At 42.0% G+C, this 19,844-nt stretch overlaps 2 long non-coding RNA genes across 2 annotated transcripts in view; one reads left to right on the forward strand and one right to left on the reverse strand.

Moving 5' to 3' along the window:
* Positions 1-14,648, reverse strand: part of LOC142857112 (uncharacterized) — a 54,982-nt gene extending 40,334 nt beyond the window's left edge. Inside the window, exon 1 of the long non-coding RNA XR_012911765.1 lies at positions 14,560-14,648. This is a non-coding gene — a long non-coding RNA (uncharacterized LOC142857112). The remainder of the gene's footprint in view (positions 1-14,559) is intronic.
* Positions 12,850-17,049, forward strand: LOC142857113 (uncharacterized). The gene is made up of 3 exons (XR_012911766.1): positions 12,850-13,037; positions 16,347-16,420; positions 16,925-17,049. It is a non-coding gene; the product is annotated as an uncharacterized LOC142857113 (long non-coding RNA).
* The last annotated feature ends 2,795 nt before the right edge of the window (positions 17,050-19,844 follow it).

Genomic DNA, 19,844 nt, shown 5'->3' on the forward strand with positions numbered 1-19,844 from the left:
TCCAATTACATCACGCAGAACCAGAACTCTGCCGTGTCACTTGGCTGCCAGCATCCATGGGTGAGCTGTGTAACACTCCTCTGTCATGTGGCTCATGTGAGAAGAGAATTCTGCTGTTCCAAGAAATGGCACTCATTTTGGAGACCTTCCCAGTTACACAAAAGAGCATAATTTCCACATTATCCCCGGGCGCACGGTCTGATATGATGAGTGTGCGATAGAATTATGTGTAAATTGTAGATGCCATGCTCCCCAGGAAAGGCACACCAACCGACTGCTCTTGGGTGGTGGCGGTGCAAAGAAACAAAATGGATGTGTTCTTTGATTTTTAGGAAACGATAGCTAAGCCCTCCTATGGTAATCAACAGACACTTGAGGGTTAGATGGTAGATAAGGTAATTGCATGGTGATTATCTACAGAGCAAGACAAGAGCTGGTAGGCTGTGTGGAGCTGATGCAGGCTTAGTAACTAACTTGACACAGACTAGCTCATTATTGAATCTTAAGTCCTTCACAGTTTAAACCTAGCATTGATCTGTTTTCCCTCGTGGACTATATGTACTATTTGCAAATAGTACACACGCGTGCACGCGCGCACACACACACGTTTACACTTTTGAATGAGAGAGGGAGTAAAGGATATATCTTCCCCATTTGATGGCAAAATTCCATATATAATGTGTACCAGACATGGAGTTAAGCTTTGAGAAAATCTTGTGTGCTTCCCCTGAAAGCTCATAAGTCTTTTTGTAAGAGTCAAAACCGTGTCTCTCTCACACTGGCTTCAGTATCATTTGGGGGATTTCTCCTTAGTTGGTTAAGTTCAATCATACTTTAAGCAACAACAACAACAAAAAAATGGAAAATAGAAACAAAGGCAGGTAGAATGATTTTTGTTTCTCAAGTGTTTACTTTATCCAGGTATTACTCATATTCAACCCCTATGATAATTTAGTCTCTATATTTCAATCTTCACTGTAAATCAAAGATACCTGGAGCTCCTGGGACAGACCCTACATAAGGAAAGGATTCTCTTCTTGCCTCCCTCCCTACCTCCAAGCATATTTGGTGTCCATAAGGCAATGATGAGACAGTGTAGACTGATTCAGAGTACTGGGAAGGTAGAGCCCAGACCAAGTAGAGATGGGGTGTTGTCTGGAGAGAATGGTGAGGGTTGCCAGTCTGGAACCCTGTCTGAGTCTAAGTGAGATTTGAGCTACTCCGGCCCTCCAGCCCATAGTCTACAAACATCTTCTGAGTTACAAATTTTACGTTTAGAATTATCTACTTTACAGTGGGTCTGGCATGACACACATGTAGTAGAAACCATGCTTCAGATTCTGAAAGTCAATCTCTTCGGGCTGCATGAGATACGATATAATAAACACACACGCACATATAGGCATATTTTAAAGGTGATCCTTTAAAATCTGTCACATAACCACACTTAAAACTGTCAAACACACTTGTGTTAAGTAGTTTTGTGTCAACTTGACACAAGGTAGAGCCGTTTTGGACAAAGGAAGCTCAGTTGAGAAGATGACCCCCACCGGAATGCCTGTGGGAAAGTCTGTGGTGCTTTTCCTTGATTAACAGTTGATATGGGAGGGCAGAGCTCACTGTGAGCAGTGCCACCCCTGGGCTGGTGGTCCTGGGTGTTAAAGAAGACAGGCTGAGCAAGCCATGAGGATCAAGTCAGTAAGCAACACTCCTCCATGGGCCTCTCTGCATTAACTCCTGCCTCTGGATTCCTGCCCTGCTTGAGTTCCTTCCATGACTCCCTTCTGCAATGAACTGTGTTATGGAACTGCATACTGAAATAAATCCTTTCCTTCCTAAATTGAGGCAGTCATGTGGTTTTTTCAATAGAAACCCTACTGAGACAACAACTTAGGTCAAAGAGCAAAAGCCCGAGTATGCACAATGCTGTAAAACCCTGCACCACAACGTCAACCGGTGTTTTCATCTTTAACTTCTGAATGTACATCCGTGAACACATCACTTATCATGTTTAGCTCACTACTCCATCCCCATCACAAGGTTAGCACCCGGTGTTTGTGGCTGCAGAAAATTCCATGGGAAAGCAGTAAACTGAGGTAGCACCAGCAGGAGCCAGAACCCGATGGACAGTGCGGTAGAGAAGAGAAAAAGGAAGCCGCACTGTACGCTGTGAAGTTGCCCTGCCAATCAGTTTCTCAATACAGGTCATCTGATTCAAGATGGCTGCTTAAAGCTACCACAGGCGAAGGTAATAAAGACTAGTCCCTAGTTACCTAGGGCAATCCCGTCTACTGAAAGAAGGGGCCAAGAACTTAGATCATAAACTCTGGCAAGCATAGATATTTAAACACCAAATTTTGTCCAGCATGTTTTGTGTAATAGTTTTAGGAGAGTTAATATCTAAATCTAGATCTCAAAGCAGGTGACCATGGAGCAGGAACCAAAGAGTCAGCACAAAGGGCTCAGATTAACTTAATATTTGTGCTTTTATCAACTTTAAATATTACATAAGAACGGAATGATATTGTTTACTCAATGTTTGGCAAGTCCCAGAATTTTAAATTTCATATATGAAAATAGCATTTTTGTCTTTTAATTAATATTTGCAAATATCTATAGGATGCAGTATGATAATTTATTACATGTATAATGATCAAGAGAAGTGTCTTGGGAGTTCCTTCCTACTATCTGTCCACTACCCACCCCTCCCAGCTTCTATTAATGACTACTAAACATGTTGGATAAATTTTTCAACATCCACGTTGGAGAAAGAACATTTTGTAGCTGTCTTTCTGTGTCTATTTGTTTCATGTACCATAATGTCTGCTAACCGCCCATTTTGCTGCAAATGATAGCATGACATTTTGTTCTCCACCTCTCACTCTTCCTACTTCTTCTTTCTTTGAGACAGAGCCTTACTGATGCAGCCTAGACTGGCCACAGGGCGTCAGTCTCCCTGCACATGCCTCCGGAGTGACAGGTATACACTACTGTGTATTTTTTAGCGTCCACTTTACTATTTCATTGTCTTCTTTTTCATTCATTTTATGTTCTCTCCATCCATCTTTAGATTCCATATCTTAAACATCGTTGCTAGCACAGCCATAGCCAAGAGCATGCAGGTGTTTCTCTAATGCGCTGATGTCATTTCCTTTGGATGTGTGCCCAGAGTAGAGTGCCAGGATCATGTGACAGATATTACAGTCTCCTCACATTGTTCTCCAAGTTTCTAGCTCATATGTCCCATCAACATGTGTACAGAGTTCTTTTATCTACAGTGTTACCAATATTTCTTGTTTTCAAATCATTTTAATGACAATTATTTAAGATACCACTTTGCTATCGTTTTGATTTTAATTTCTTTTAAAAAAGATTGGATCATATAGGGGTTTATAACTGGCTTTTTAAAGTTCCTGGGTATAATATTAGCTGATATTAGATATTAGTTGCCTGAACAGCTTGTGGATTTTTTTCCATTGTGAAAAATTCTCTTTTTGCTGTTTCTTTCCCTGAAGTGATGCATCATAGTTTGAAATTATTTTTGTTAATTTCTACTTTTGTTTCCAGTACCTTCGGAGGGGGTGTCTTAAAAAAAGCTGTTGCCCATAGTGGCATCTTGAATTATTGTGCACTTTTTAATTTTACTGATTTCATAGTTTAAGTTATTTAGATATATTTATTTTGCTTTGCTTTCAGATGTGAGCGATGGAAACAAATATCGATTATCTGCAGGTGAATATGAATAAAGTTTGCTTAGCACTACTTATTGAAGAGACTGCACTCTCACGCTGTCTCCAGTGTGGGCTCTTTTGAGGGAGACACTTTTTTCAAGAGTGGGTCAGCAGTAAACACACAGGGATATTTCTGGACACTCTGTCCTGTACAGTGGTTTCTGTGTGTGTCTGTTTTTACGCTAATATTGCTAAGTTTTGACAACTTTGCTCTCGTAGTCTATTTTGAAACTTCCTCAAAAATGAAAGAAAAAAATTCTAAGTTTTCTCCAGGTAATACCTCTTAAAACAAATAGATTTATTCTCTAATCATGGAGGTTTTGTATTTATAAGAAAGTAACTATGGAAGTTTTCCAGTCCTAGAAAATCATACCAAATGTAATTTTATTTTAATCTTTATTACATTTGTGTGTGCATGTGTATGCATACCACTATATGCACATAGAAGCCAAGTTGTAGAGTTGGTTCGTTGATTTCCTACTTCCCCCACATATGATGCAGGTCATGAAGTTTGGTGGCAAGCATTCTTGGAGCCACCTCACTGAGCCCAGAAGTGATTTTAACTCAAACATATCCTTCTTTTGTGTGGTAGAGCATTGAATATCCGTATGAGGCAGGAGTCTCAAATGCTAGGTAGTAGTGAGTAAAAACCGTAGAGATTAAGAAGCCCATGCTGGGTTGCAGCTCAGATGGTGAAGTAGCTGTCTAGGATTCACCATGTCTCAGGTTCTATCCCCCGGACCACGTAAAGCAGGCACCGGAGAACACTTGGGGAGTATAAGCTACTTGGGAAGTAGCTCAGGGTTATCGTTGGCTATAGAATGAGTCCCAGGCCAGCTTGGGATTCATCAGAACATGTTTTAGAAAGTATGATGGAATGGTGTTGGGGAATTGTGGGCCCATGGACCCTCACGGGCCAGTGTGAAGATTCGGTCTTCAGGACCCACGTAGAAGCTGGGCAGATGCAGAAGCTACCTACAGCCACAGCCTTCAGGAGGCAGAATCCTCAGGGGACTCGTGGGGAAGCTGGCTAACCAGTCTAGTCAATCAGTAGGCGCAGGGGTCAGTTAGGGGACTCTGCCTCAACTAAGGGAGCGAACTGAGGACAGCACCCAGTGTCAACTTCCGGTCTCTGCATATGTGCATGGGCTAGTACACATGTATGTAAACATGCATAGACACATACAGGCATAAATAAAAGAAAACAATGTGGCTGTACATCACAGGAAGACAAAGAAAGGAGAAGAATGTGTGGGAGTCACATTGAGTCAACAGAAGTCTGAAGAAAGCCCTGCTTTACTGCTGAGATTGCACCGATCATCACACGCACCTCAGGGGAAAAAATCTGGAGAAATTAGAGAGAATCGTTCTTGAAAACCACACGGGATGGAGACTGTCCTACTTGCTACAGCTAGACAGCAAGACCTCCATTATCCAGAACTCTGAGCAAGGATTCTCAAGAACCTTACGTTAGTACTAGGAACTGTCCTGGGCTGACAGGACGGTGAGGCAACCTGAAATTTGGAAACAGGATCTGAAGGGATCACATGCTACCTCCTAGAACGAGGCTCCTGAAGTGGCCATATGAATAAAAATCTACTCAGTAGAGCAAAATTCACATCCTCGGCCATCTAGTCAAAACTATCAGACATATGAAGAATAGGGAAACATGACTCAAACAAGGAGAAAATAAAATAAATCAACTGACGGCAATCAAGAGATGAGAGCAGTGTTGGAGCTGGGAAACACGGGTAACCCCACATTCTGAAACCCTGAGACAGGAGAAATGCAAAACCCACAGCACAGAACTTTCATGGCTGCGAGCATCAAGTACAAGTTAGGCGAGTAATACATTGGGTATTTTTCTAAAAACAAAGATTCAACGGACTAGAAAACACAGCACAAGAACTATCAAAGTGAAAACCTGAAGGGAGGATCATTGAAATGTAAATAGTTCTTCACTGAGATCACTTAAACCTTGACATGGAAAGGATGCAAAGATTAAAAGTAATCGAAACAGCTTATTAAAATTGAAGATGGGCACTACCTCATTTTAAAATAAATATCGCCAAGGAGATGGACTTGGGCATTAAAAACCGGTGACTGGAGCAGAACACAGGGAGGGCATAAACATCCACCTATCCGTGTACAGACAACTGTCCTTCCCATCACTGTGAACATTCAGTTCAACTGAGAACGCTGTCAAAAAAATAATCATATTTTAAAATTTTAATATAAGGGACAAAATGACCCATCTCAAAAGTGACAGAATATTTGAAGAAACACTTCCCTTAAAATGAATACAAGCAAAATTTACATCATTTGTTACTGGCATATTCAAGTCAAAACCACTGCATATAACAATACACACAGATTTTTATAATTAAAATACTGATAAAGGTGAGAATTTGCAGGATGGGGAACAAAGAGCTTTCCTATAGAACTGGCAGGAATGAAAAATGGCACGGTTACACTAGAAAAAAGTGTTTGGAAAAGTCCTAAATATTAAAACCTAAGGAGTTGTGGCTACTATTGGAGGTGGCCTTCCCATCCCCTAGGTATTTGCCTAGGACAGATCAGATCATATAACCACAGAAGAGTTCTACAACAGTGACCAAAACAGCTCCGAAAGAGAAACAGCACAAATGTCACCCAGCTGGTGAGTAGATCCTTGAGGTGTAATGGAGTCCCACCATTCAACCATCACCGCGATGAGTTGCTGAGGGATTCACAAAGACGCAAAATAGGTATGCTGGTTTTAAAAAAAAAGCCAGAGAAAAATGTGCTGCTCATGAAGAAGAGGGAGGAAGCTGGAAAAGACAGAGTATGAGGAGACGTTCACTGCCCATTATACCCGCTGTTCTTCTTGGGGTGATGGTCTCACTCGTGAGCATGTATTTCAAAGCATACGAAAGTGCACATTTTAAATATGCACAGTACGTGATGTGTCTATTATCCTTGACTCAGCTTGTTAGAAATCAAACCAAGAGTAGAATAAGGAGAATGAAACAAAACACATGGTTTTGTTTCAACTTTTCATTGATTCTTTGTGTGATGTGAATTTCACATCAGGCATCCCAATTCCACTCATCAGCCGGATCCCTTGCTTCTGCCTACTGCCCTTGCAATCTCCCCCCAAAACATTTTAAAGTAAAAACAACAACAACAACAAAAATCTCAGCAAGGAAGCTGTAGTGTGGCCCAGTGAGTCCACAGTTTACCCCTGGGTCCATATCTTTACTTCTAAGTGTAAAGTCATTGCAATGAGTCGTTGGGATAGCTCATGGCCTCTGGCTTCTGCTGTGCTATTGATACTGGCCCCTCACTGGGACTCCTCCTGGATGCCCTTCTGTTGCCTTGTGTCATGAGATCTTACAGCTTTGGAGCTTCACGTCCAGCCCTTTCACATGCTCTAGCAGTTCATAGATGAGGAGGGTGAGTGGAATTGGGGGTTGGGAACCTCCTAGCCCGGGATCTGGGCCTGGGTGGCATCTGGGTTGGTCAGCCACCAGCTTTCCCTCATTGCCCCTTCCGTGGCGAGCTCTCCAGCACTGCCCCGGCTAGCTCATTCAGTGTAGCAGACAGCGAGGGGCAGGGCCAGCTCTCCTGTTCTGACACCCTTGAGTCTGGCTCATGTGCATTCACACCACCAGGGCCAGCAGTACTGTTTTGCTCCCGTAAGGGGCAGGGCCTAATCTCTGAATTGCTGTACTTGGTGAGGGGCGGGGCCAGTTCTCCCTAGTGCTGCAGCCAATGAGGAGTGGAGCCAACTCTAGGCAGCCCTATCCTTGCTGCTTTCCACGTGGGCAACAGGAGCCACAGACATCAACACAGACGGATGCTGCAGCAGGGCAATGGACCTAGATATGGCCCCTGGCAGCCGCCCAGGCCCTGAGGACACCATGGGTCTCGGTAGCAGCTCAGGCTACTACGATCTGCATGGTCCCCGCAGTCTCAACCCTCGGACATTAACCTGGCCCTAGGTGGCCGTCTAGGCTCCAGATATCCACGCGACCCTTATTGATGCTATAAACCTGACCATCATCCTCATAAAGAGGGTACTTTGATCTTCGAAAGTGGATGAAGTTAACTGGAGAAAGGTTAGCATAAAGGGATGAACATCTGGAGAGGACCTAAATTCACATCAAAACGAGCCTTAAAATGAAGTCAGTTGCACAGAACAGTATGGTTTCTACATGTGCCTTAAATTTAATATCAAATCCAAAGCACTTGATGACGAGTATGCAAATTATTCAAGATCATTTTGTAACTGATTCTCATATTTGTTTCTAGCGGTATGTACATTGTTGCTGATTCTAACTTACAAATGCTGTCATCTTTCCATGTTAATATTTATGAAAATCCCATTCAAACTGGTCTGTCACAGTGAAAAGATGCCTTCTGTGTTCTGAAGCTAAAATACGTGCCAACTCACCTGACAGGAAACTGCCTACATTGTGCATGCTGTGTGTCATGAGTTGAGCACGGAATACAAAATCAGCCACAGAAAAGAGAATGCAAAACCTTCCATTTGAACAGGTGTTTATGAGAGCTACACCAGCCTATATCCTAGGTTAAACAAATTAAAGCTCAAAATCAAAATTTTGCCTTCAAGCTTAAGGTAAATTATTTCAAGTGACTGCATTAATTCTGTGAGTATTTCAGATAATTTTCTCTGTTTATTTGTTGTTTGCCTATGTAAAACCATAGCCAAGAAACCTTGTAAATATTACAGAATCATTTCAGGTAAAATCTTGGTGTATGCAAAACATTATTTTACTAGAATGGTAGGATGTGTCTCTTCTCTTACTCAAATTACCCACTCTACCCCCAGCCAAATGCTCGCACAAGGGTGGTTAGTATTCCCTCCTCCTCTTCCAACCGCGTTGCTTTCTGAGAAGGCCCCCCTAAAGTCCACTGTGAAATCCCAGTGCTCCCACTTTCTGTGACCAGTTTGTTCAACACTTGGGGCTGCCTAGGGTTTGATTTTTTCCAAAACCCCTCCCATGTGTTTCTCTCTTTTCTTCCTTTTTTTTTTTTTGGTCTTTTTCTTTGTTTCTCTTGGCTAGTATAGAAATGCTAGATAAGACCCTATCTCCTCTTGTTTGCTGACCACATGTCTTCTGGTGCAGTTATGAATTTGCATGTTTCTTTTTGCCACTTCCTTCTTTCTCAAATCACTTCCTGGACTTCAAATCACTTCGCCACCCATGTTTTCAGCCCAAACTTCCTTAACTAACTGTATTTATATGAAATAAAAGACACCTCTGGGAGTGAACCACACCTTCTACATGCCTAGCTCCATTCATTTGCTCGTTTCTGTGCGACCTGGAGAGCGAGGGTCACCTCTGAAACCTAGAAGGCATATTTGTTCAACAAAAAAATTCATGGACTAGGTATACACCGTCCAGAGAGTCTTGACACGATCATCCTGCACCAATTTGTAACAGATTTATTTGAGGGACACTTCTCATAAGAAACGTATATCAGCTTGTGGTTGTCAGTCATGGGCCAGTGTAGAAAAGCTGGGGGCAATGAAATTTGAGAATGGAATCTCAGCAAGGATGAATTCACTTGGTCTGAAGCCAGGGCTTCAACGTTCATGCCATATTAACTTCCTGCACAGCTTAAAGTGAACATAATTAAAATGAAATGTACGACCAACATCACAGACATGTGCTGAAGTCTAGAGAAACTCTGTCTGTGGTACTTTTCTAATGCAGAGGAAACCAGCGTCAAATTCCGACCTTTATATTATATACTTCCTGGGCAAAAGCAAAGGTTCAGCTACAGTTAGGTTCATTTTAGTGCCTGAGAACTAGAAATGCTTTGTCCATGTAGATGCGGCTTATGGAAGAATAGGGTTTTTTTTTTCAGAGCACCAAAATTATTCACTCATCAAGTTCTTTATCTAGATCAAAATTTGTAACTAATAAGCATGCGTTACCTATAGCCATGCATTACATAAGTTTATAACTAATAAACATGTATCATCTGTAGCCATGCATAAGTTTATAACTGATAGACATGTATCATCTGTAGCCATGCATAAGTTTATAACTGATAACCATATATCATCTGTAGCCATCCATTGCATGTTTAGCCTTCACAGGGACAACTGAAGAAAAGCTTTCTTTGCACTTTCTACTCAACATATTAGCACATGTAGCTGTAGGGTTCTGAAACTGTATGTGAACCTCGATTTTTAACTTTCTTCTGAGATATTCCATGCTTGCATTTAGCAAAGAAGAGGGTAGGTTTGAATGTTTGGCAGAGATAGAAAAAGGCAGACAAAACTGGGATTAAGTGATGATACAGAATCGTTTTCCAAACTATACGGGTCACACCGTAAAACAGCAAAAGGTTTCCTACACATAGATTTCAAGAGATGCATTTTTAAAAGTTTGGCTTTAAAAGATTTCTCCACTCAGTTGTAAAGAACGTTTCCAGTAACATGCATGTTTGTCTTAACTTTTGAGTTTGGTGATGCTTTTCATAACTGAACTCACTTGGCGGGCGTCTCAGTGAAACTGCCCTCCAGGCCCTCTTGTTCTAACACTCTTGGCACCTGTTCCTAGTTATCAACCAGCAGATACCATCAGTACAGCGGCACAGTTTACAGAGAAACTCGTTCTCTTCCATCTTCGATAAAGCCTGCCTAAACGGAATCTACATTCGCGGAGTTCTATCACACGAACAGAAAATGATAAATCCCAGGGAAGTGACTGCAAGGTTGGAAGGTCAGCAGCATCTGTAAGGAGCATTGTCTTAGCCTGCTGTCCGTCAGTGAGCTCTGAGCGCACTGTGTGGCGGGAACGCTTACACAGGACAAGAAAGGGCCCTTACAGTCTTTATCTCGATTACTGAAAGTCTCTAGCTGTGACCTGAGGCATACATGATGAAAGTTCATTGTCATTGCTCAGATTTTTCTAACACCGACTTTCTCTGCTAATAAGATTGAAGCACATGATTTGTGTTTAAAGTTTGAAGAGATTGCAAGAGAGTAAACATATTAGAATTTGCGATTAAGCAAAACACTAGGGTGTTGAAGCAAAACCCTAGACTCTAAAATTTTTAATTAACTTTTAAAAAAGAAGTCTCTTCAAAAGTTAGAGTTGAGATCTAATATCTGTACTGCCTTCTTCGGAACACACTCAAATTACAATTGCAAATTCATAACGAAAGCAAGTTTCACCTTTGCTCAACAGGCGCGAACTTTCCCCTTGAGTCTAATCTGTAGGTTTGCAGCATGCTGACATAATTTCAGGAGTCTAAGTTTGGAACGATACTGCTACTACAAGCATACAGCACAACCATTCTGCCTCCGAAGGCAGAGGGCACAGGGCAAAGCCTCAGCCTGTGGAAGGGCCGCCATGATCGGATGCTGCCTGAGCCTTTCAATCCAACTGAAAACAAATTAAAGGATAACGAAGGATTCTTCTGTTCATATTTCTTGAGCTACCCCAGTTCACATAATCAAGAGACAACACCCTAAACAAATGATTGTCAAAGCCCAGCATTTACCATGAAAGGAAACAATTACTGTTTGCTGCTGCTTAACAGTTAGAACACATGTGTGTCACAAGCACAAAATCCTTTTGTTATTTTAATTTGTAACTCCCACAAGAAAAGCACTTTTCTTGTGCATATTATGTGTATTCTTGAGAAAATGATAAAATTTGGACTTGTAGTTGTTTTGATAGGGGAAATTATTTTTTTTAAAGAATAAATATCAGGAAATGAACTCCAAATTTATTCTGAACAATTTCAGGACTCAAACAACCTTTTTTCTCTTCTAGAAAAAATAACACTAAACTAATTTTATTATGTCCCAAACGAGTCAGGACACAAACGTCTCTGTTTTACTGTTCTTTTATAGTCATGTCATGTATATTCCCACTTTTAAATAGCAGTAGCTGGAAATCCTATCATGTCTGCATCATGACAAAACCAGTGCATTTTCCCAAATCAAAATCACTAGGAAATGTGATTTTCAGGAAACTTAAAGGTAGAAGTAGCTTTCTGAATTATTCTATTTAAAGTGTAGATGTCCGCCAAAGCATCATCATCGGTGTCAGTGAAGAGCTGGCACACAATGCAACCATGACTGCGGAATGTGAAAATTCAGGTGGTCGGAAGCGATGATAAAAGGGGTGCTCTCATACCATGAAATATGGGGTTTCTGCCTACAAGTTATATTCTTAATTGCTCAAAGCATTTATTTTGCCTCATTCTCTTCACGTGTTTAAGACCGTGCCGTTTTGGTTTCAGAAGTTTGTGGAGCCCAGTACCATTGACTCAGCAGCGCTATCTTCCTCTCAGAACACTTCCCGAGCTCCAGATTGCCTTGTGTAGAATGACTCTGCCGGTCTCAAATGCCCCCGGAAGAGCAGGTGACATCAGAGTAAGGATACAGCACATCAGTAAACAACAAGGGTCCCCCATCCTCCCTAGAGAGTTCAGAAAGAGTCCAAATGATTAACAGACAACACTGAACACGCCATCGGGAACCATGATTCAGCAAAGCAGAGATTCTCATGGAATCCCAGAGACGCATTAATAGTGAGCCGAAGCTCAGTAGGTCAGAGCTGAAGATACCAGTCACAGTAACAGTGGGGATGGAGGAATGAATGTCAGCCTGAAATTGCTCTAAAGCTCTGCATTGGCCAGACCTATTATATCCACTTCTGCATCCCTGCTTCTCCTCACTAAGCTTTGGAGATGCCAAGTTAATAAGGGGTCATCACATCCTTCTCAACTGCATAGGCTCATGTCGTTGGTAGACAGACTTCACCTAAGTATCCTTGTATAGCTAATAAGGTTCTCTCTCTCTCTCTCTCTCTCTCTCTCTCTCTCTCTCTCTCTCTCTCGCTCACTCTCTCGCTCACTCTTGCTCTCTTGGTCTCTCTCCCTCCCTCTTTCCTCTCCCTCCCCTCTCCTTCTCTCCCTTCCCTCCTCTCTCTCTCTCTCTCTCTCTCTCTCTCTCTCTCTCTCTCTCTCTCTCTCTCTCGTCTCTCTCCTCTTCCTCTCTCTCCCCTTCCTTCTCCTCTCTTTTGCTTTTATTCTTCTTTCCTTTCTCCTTTCCTTATTTCTTCTTCCTTTGTTTTATTCAGCTTTGTTTTTTGCTGCTGCTGCTGCTGTTCATTTGCTACTGAAAACGATGCCTATGTTTAATGTTCTTTTCTTGCATGTTTAGCTCCCGGTCAGCACAAAGTCCCTACACTCTTTAGATCCTCGTGGATGGGACAGGTACCATTTTAATAAGCAACAGGATGATAAATTTTTATGAAGCTCAAGGAAAGGATGGTAAGTTACAAGAAAGTTGTTACAATAGACGGTGTGATAAAGAAAGTTGTGTTTGATAAAATACGAGATCAGAAGCCTGAAAAAGTTGAGAAGTAAAAGCCACAAGAAGTTCTACAGGGTTGACAAAATGGTTTGAAAAGCGGGCATATACGGGGTGATAATAATGAGGGGGACGCCATTGTGAGTGATGTGCCCTGAGACAGAGGCCGAGGTGTCAGTCAGACTTTAGCCAGGGATGCAGCTTGGTAAATGCTTCAGGAATTGCTGCAGCAACATTTGCAGGTATTGCTAGGTCAGTCTCTCACAGGGGCGCTCACTCACCAACCTTCAGTCCATGAAAACAGGCTGAGTGGCTATGCCCAGTTGGGTTGAGCATCTACAAAGCTGTCTGCCAGCCATTTGAGTTTGTTTTTGAACATCTATTCATACCTTGGATACCATTATAAAAGCTGTATGAATGCAAATATTTCCTAGAATCTGCTCAGTATATCTGGATATTAGATCCACCACCAGGAAACAGGACAGTTTCACAAGCCGAGAAATTCTAGTATGATCTCAAATCCAGTAACCCCTGGAATAATAATTGCCAAGGCTAAAACAGGCACTTCAGATTAGCTTGGCCAACAAAAAGCTACTGGACAGAATACATTGCTGAAAGTTCCACTGTAAATCGGTAAGACAAAATTTTCTAGGTTTATGGTAGATGGAAATGGTCTTGCAAATAACTTATGGTCCTCAGTTTCCAATGGAGTTACTTCCTCATGGACCATGTTCAAAAAAATGAATTATTTATGGGAATGCTTGGAGGAAGGAAAGGGAGTAGTGAATAATATAATATAAAAAAACTAAAAATATTGACTATATTTGACATAGTTACTTTTATATACAATGCATATAATATATAGGAAGCCTCTTAGCTTATTGCATGCATATTGAAAATGTATTTAGTTTATGCGCCTGCCCCTCCAAGCACCTCAGCTTAACAACACAGTGCTTTGTTTGCACCAATGCATGGCTCATCCTCTTCATCTGATGGCTATTTCCGGGAGCTCCAGCCACTCCCAGCGCCATGAGCATCCTGCCACAGGTCACTAGGCTGAGAAATGCAAAACGGTCACAATCTCAAGCACACTTCTACTCAATGAGTGCTGCTTTTGTAAGACTTCCTGACGAATTGTTGAACTTCAACTATAATCATTATAAAGCAATTTAATTCAGCAAATACACCCACAACAAGAAAAAGGAGGAGTTTGTGTTCGTTGTGGCCATGAAACTTGCTTCAAACCCAGAGAACTTCCTCCAGTCTAGTCAAGAGAGCCTGCTCCCATCTCGCATGGGATACTTCAGAACCCCAGGATCTGCCTCACGTCACGCACACCCTATGGGATGCCGCATAAGCCAGACTGGCATGTCCCTAGCACACCCCACAGAGGGCCCCTGCAAGGCTCTTCCTATGCGTGAGCCAATGCCTTCACCAGATCCCATTTGAAGATACCTTCTGCCCTGCTTCCTTTTCACTTACCCTTGTGAGGTCTCATCATCCCCGTGACCCTGGCAGTGGCTTTGGGTGTTGGCTGAAGAGAGAGCAGCAGCAGTTAGGAGGTGATTTCCTGTAAAGCAAGCAATTAAACACAGCTCGGTTCAGGTCACCGTATACTCAAACTGAGAAGTCATCGGGGGGACAAGTCAGGCTGATGAACTTTTTTGCACCTGCAGTGGAACCTCTGACTGGGTCCCTTCCTAGTCACTTCTCAAACCCTATTTTCCAATTACAAATCTTTTTGAGAGCCTGCTTTCTGTCCTTTACACCCAGGAATCGCTACTTGTGCCGCTCGCAACAGAACGGACATTTAGTGAAAGGATGGTTTTAACTATGAAAGATAACTGATATTTTTTGGCCGGGAGACTTCAAACATACCCTGGGCTAGGAAAAGGTGGGGACATTTTTTGGCTCTTACTTGTGCTTGCTAATTAGATGAAGGAGAAGGGAGGGTATCATTTATCTTACTCAGATGAGGAAAATACGCTGAGCTTAGCGAGTTAGAAAATGCCGTTTCGTTTCAAATTTCTAAGTGCCAATCTTATTGACCGTCAGGATTTGGGGCACTTAGTTTAGGTTTTCAGTCCTTTGTAGAATCACACTAAAATCTAAACAAACCATCTTAGGCTTCAGCAACCTGCCTATTGAGAATGGTAGTCCAGAGAAAAGAGGAATAGATGAGTCTAACGTATGGGTTTGGATTTGTCAGGACAGGAAAGCTAAAGCAGGTCTATTGCAGGGGATTCAATGGATAAGGAAAACGTGGTGCATTTACATAGTGGAGTACTACACAGCAGAAAAAATAATGACATCTTGAATTTTGCAGGCAAATGGATGGAGCTAGAAAAACATCATTTTGAGTGAGGTAACCCAGACCCAGAAAGACAATTATCTCACGTACTCACTCATAAGTGGTTTTTTTAAACATAAAGCAAAGAAAAACAGCCGACAAATCACAATCCCAGAGGACCTAGACAACAATGAGGATCCTAAAATCTAATCTACATAGATCTAATCTACATGGGAAGTAGAAAAACACAAGATCTCCTAAGTAAATCGAGAGCATGAGGACCTTGGGAGAGGGTTGAAGGGAAGGGGAGAGGCAGGGAGGGGAGCAGAGAAAAATGTAGACCTCAATAAAAGTCAATAAAAATTTTTTTAAAAATCCAGAAAATTGTCCGTGCCACGTGTTAAAAAGTTCTATCTAGTCAGACTGGATGAAGACATGCCCACTCCCACCTTCACAGCTTTATATATGGTACATTTGTACATAGGATTCCAGAAGACCAGTTACAAACAAGCATTTGAAACAAAACCTGATTTGCTAGAGATGGCTTGCAGCCACTGTATCTAGCAAGTTCAATGCTTTTTGACTTGTTTGTACTTGTGGGTACATTTTCAAATGTAGATTTTGAATGTATCTCTAGCCTTATTTTCATGAGTCCCACAAGAAATAACAGAATTTGACTAGTATCAGTTCAAAACTTCTCTAGGAGTTGTCTTTTATTCTCGTAGGAAAAAATAAATTGAAGTAGGTCTAAGCCTATCTTATGCCTGACACAAATCCCACACCGAGAGGTGAGACTTCCAGATCTTTGAGTATTCTTTGCAATGTCAGCCTTATTTATGTTCATTTCTGAATTGATGTTAAAAACTCCCCACTTAGTTCACCGTGAACTGAACCACCGCATCTGGAAACAGTCCTGCAAGTTTTTAACGTTTAGTACTTTATTCTTAGCTATAATTATCTGTTTTCTGAACTTCCCCAGGCACGAAGCAAACAGATCCCTACTCACGACAGACAAGGGCACTGAGGACCGACCAAGTCCAGCGAGGCAAACCAGTGAGCTTATAAGACTTACTTATGGAAGAGGGCATGTCGGTTTGCTTACAGGAGCATGGGTAACCCTGAAGCACCCCAACTACACTAAAAGGCTCCACCTTTTGGCCCAGAAACTGGGCACAAGGCTCAAATGCTCCCTCCACTCTTTATTTGTAGCACACCCTCTCTGTATGCAGGTACTAAAATTGTTATTCAAACCCATAGAATGAAAATCTGTACATCGTTTCTGTTTCTGTTTAGATGGTATGTTGGCAAACAGAATCATATATTAAACACACAAAACAAAGAAGAAAAGGGTTGTGGTTCAGTCTGACCATAATAAAATGTTAACCCAAAGTAGTCTTCTAATTTCTTTGTTTCAAACAAAGAAAGATTTAATTTTCAAACAGTAAATCAAGTCCTTTTCCCAGGGTGGTGGCTAAAGACAACGGCTAATTAAAAACTATAATAACAATAACAATGAAAGTAGAACCAGATAAACACACTGACTTATTTCTATCCCAGATCACAGCTACTCCATCTTAGTGTGGGAAGATAATATGAGCATACATCCCCCTGAATTTCTCCTCATCACTGGCCGAGTGAATGGGAACAGAAGCCCTCTTGCCTGCTCTTCCCGCTGGCCTGCTCAGGCACAATTCATGTAGAATACCAGGTAAAGCAGAGAGTGGGTGGCTTGCCAATCACGTTTTACTATGGAAACAGTAGATGTTGCCACATTTTTTGGCCACTCCTGACAGTGCTGTGAGGAATTAAACAATGACATTAACGGACCACAGTTAGAGTAGAGAGACCTGGTCATCATCCTCCAGAAGGCGGCAGCTAGAGATGCCCTAGGCACTGCTAAAGGCCTGAGAGAGCTGGAGGCTCTGGCCTGTAGACCAGCATTTACAGGGCTTTTGTTTTTTTCTTTAATTCACCAGGCCATATGCTGCCAGGCTTTTATGCAAATAGATAAAATTATAAATAATAAAAAAGAACCAACTGTTTTAGTGGTCAGCTGTTTTCCGTCCTCACTGCCATCCATGTGAGAGGCCAGTTAATGAACGAGGGATCTTGGACTTCCAGGACACCAACCTAAAGGCATAAATGCTTCAAAAGCCAAGCTTCATTCACAGCATGTTAAACCTCTGCCCCGGAGTCCAACCATGCCAAGTGTCTATTTGGCTGGGAAGCAAAGATCCCGGCCCTCCAGCTGGCCTAGACAGGAGGCTCAAACGCTCCCTGCAGCTGAGGCCCATTGTCCACTGATGTGGGAAGAGAGAAGAGGTTAAGTTTCATTTAGGCAGGGTTAAGTTGAGGCTCATGGGTTTATCAGATGCATGCATTTCGAATAATCGTCTTTAGAAACCAAAAGGATTAGCCAATGCCAATCCAGTTCTAAAACTACAAGAAAATTAGCAATTATGGACTTTTTAGAAATCTCTAACTTTTCAGTAGCAAAGTCTGCAAGAAAATCTCTCCAACCAGACTCTAAACCCTTTCCTGGAACACTTGCATTTAAAACTAAAATGTTGTTAAACTTTTGAATAATTTCTGCTATCTCTCTCCTTATTACCACGTCTCCCAGTCTGTACAAATGGAGAGTTTCACACCCTTGATAGAATTCACACATTTGTTTCCCATTTTAAAGCAGTAAACCTCCAACCGAAGGGGGAAAAAAAAAGCAGACCAACTGAATTCCTATCTATGTGTGTTTATTTAAAATAGAGCCATTCTAGAGATGTTATGCTAACGTTCATTTACACCTCTATCGGGTCACTTTGAGACAATAATTTACACCTTTTAAAAGATGCTCCAAAGCCAGTTGGAGTCAATTAGTATGCAACATGTTGCAGTTTGAGAATTGTCAAAATAAAGGGATCACAGAAGTACATTCAGATGCACGTGTGTCTCCTGAAGCAAAGAGCGGGTATGCCTAGGAGAACCCCGGCCTGCAGAAGCCAAGACAGACAAATGTCTTGCAGGCCTGCACTAGCCATGTGTTCTCTACACTGTCCACTGCGCCATGCCGCCAGACCTTGATGTCTTCTCAGGTTTGACTTGCTCTACTGGCTGACTGTCATCTAGCCAGGAAGTTCAACTGAGCTTTGCTGTTGCCAAGAATGGTGACTAAGTCTGCCAGGCACATACCATCACATACCCCACCAAAATGATTTCAATCAGGGAAATCTGTTAGTACATAGAGGAAACTAACATTCGCAAGGAAAACTAATCCACACTGGAGATAAAGGAGGAGCAGAATAAATTTCTAAGAAACGGTCTTAGAGATCCCACAACTGGAAGTAGTGTCTTCCACTGTTGCTGACACTCAGGATCCTGTTTTCCTCATCGACTGAAAACTTCTCCCAATGTCCAAGGGTTTGCTGGGCTGGGAAAGGGGCTCCTCCATGACGCCTGCTGCATATGATCTTACAACAGAATGGCCTGACTCTCTAGTTCAGAGTTGAGAAAAACAGAACCCAAATTGACTCCAACTCGAGTGGGTGTGAAAGTCAGAAGTACTACTATCATAGTTCCCAAGGATAAGAGAAAAATTTCAAACATTTTTATGTTATGGGAAACCAAGCAAGCCAGGCGTGGGAGACCAGACAGCCAGTGATCTCCTGTGTCACGGGGGCACTTCAAAGTCTAGTACTTTTGACACGCGGAACTTACAATTTGCTTTTAAAAAAGATAAAAATCCTTCTGTTACAGGGCAATCCATGTCAGTAATAGGCAAGTTTATTTACATGGTGTAAACTAGATACTACTGTCTACTCAAGTACAACAGTACTCACACATGGACACATGAGTGTTGTGTGATGTTTTCCCCTTTTGACATTTGAGGGGGCCACCACCCAGCTCCCAAATAAAATCACACACAGAGGCTTATTCTTAGTTATGAATGTCTGGCCTTAGCTTGCTTGTTTCTTGCCAGCTATTCTTAAATTATCCCGACTACCTGTTGACTCTGGGCTTTTATCTTTCTGTATACCTTTTTTACTTCTTTCTCTGTGGCCTGCTGTGTAGCTGGGTGGCTGGCCCCTGACACCCTCCTCTCCTTGTTCACACCTTTTCTTCCTCATTTCTCCTTCTAGTTATCCTCTCTGCCTGTCAGACCTGCCTAGCCTTGCTCCTGCCTTGCTATTAGACATTCAACTCTTTATTAGACCATCAGGTGTTTTAGACAGGCAAAGAATCACAGCTGCAGTTAAACACATGCGGCGTAAACAAAAGCAACACACCTGAAAATAATATTCCCCAACACGTGCGTAACCATGCACACACACGCGCACAAAGAACAACTGCTTGAAAAGTCAGGAATTGTCTCAGATATGTGAAGCTGATACCATTCTTGTGAAAAGCACAGACTCATTGACTTATGAAACACTCCTAGATTCAGTCTTCACCCAGCCAAACTGAGCCCTTAGAAACCATTCGA

This window comes from Microtus pennsylvanicus, chromosome 9 (assembly GCF_037038515.1).
Source record: "Microtus pennsylvanicus isolate mMicPen1 chromosome 9, mMicPen1.hap1, whole genome shotgun sequence".
Lineage (NCBI taxonomy): Eukaryota > Metazoa > Chordata > Mammalia > Rodentia > Cricetidae > Microtus > Microtus pennsylvanicus.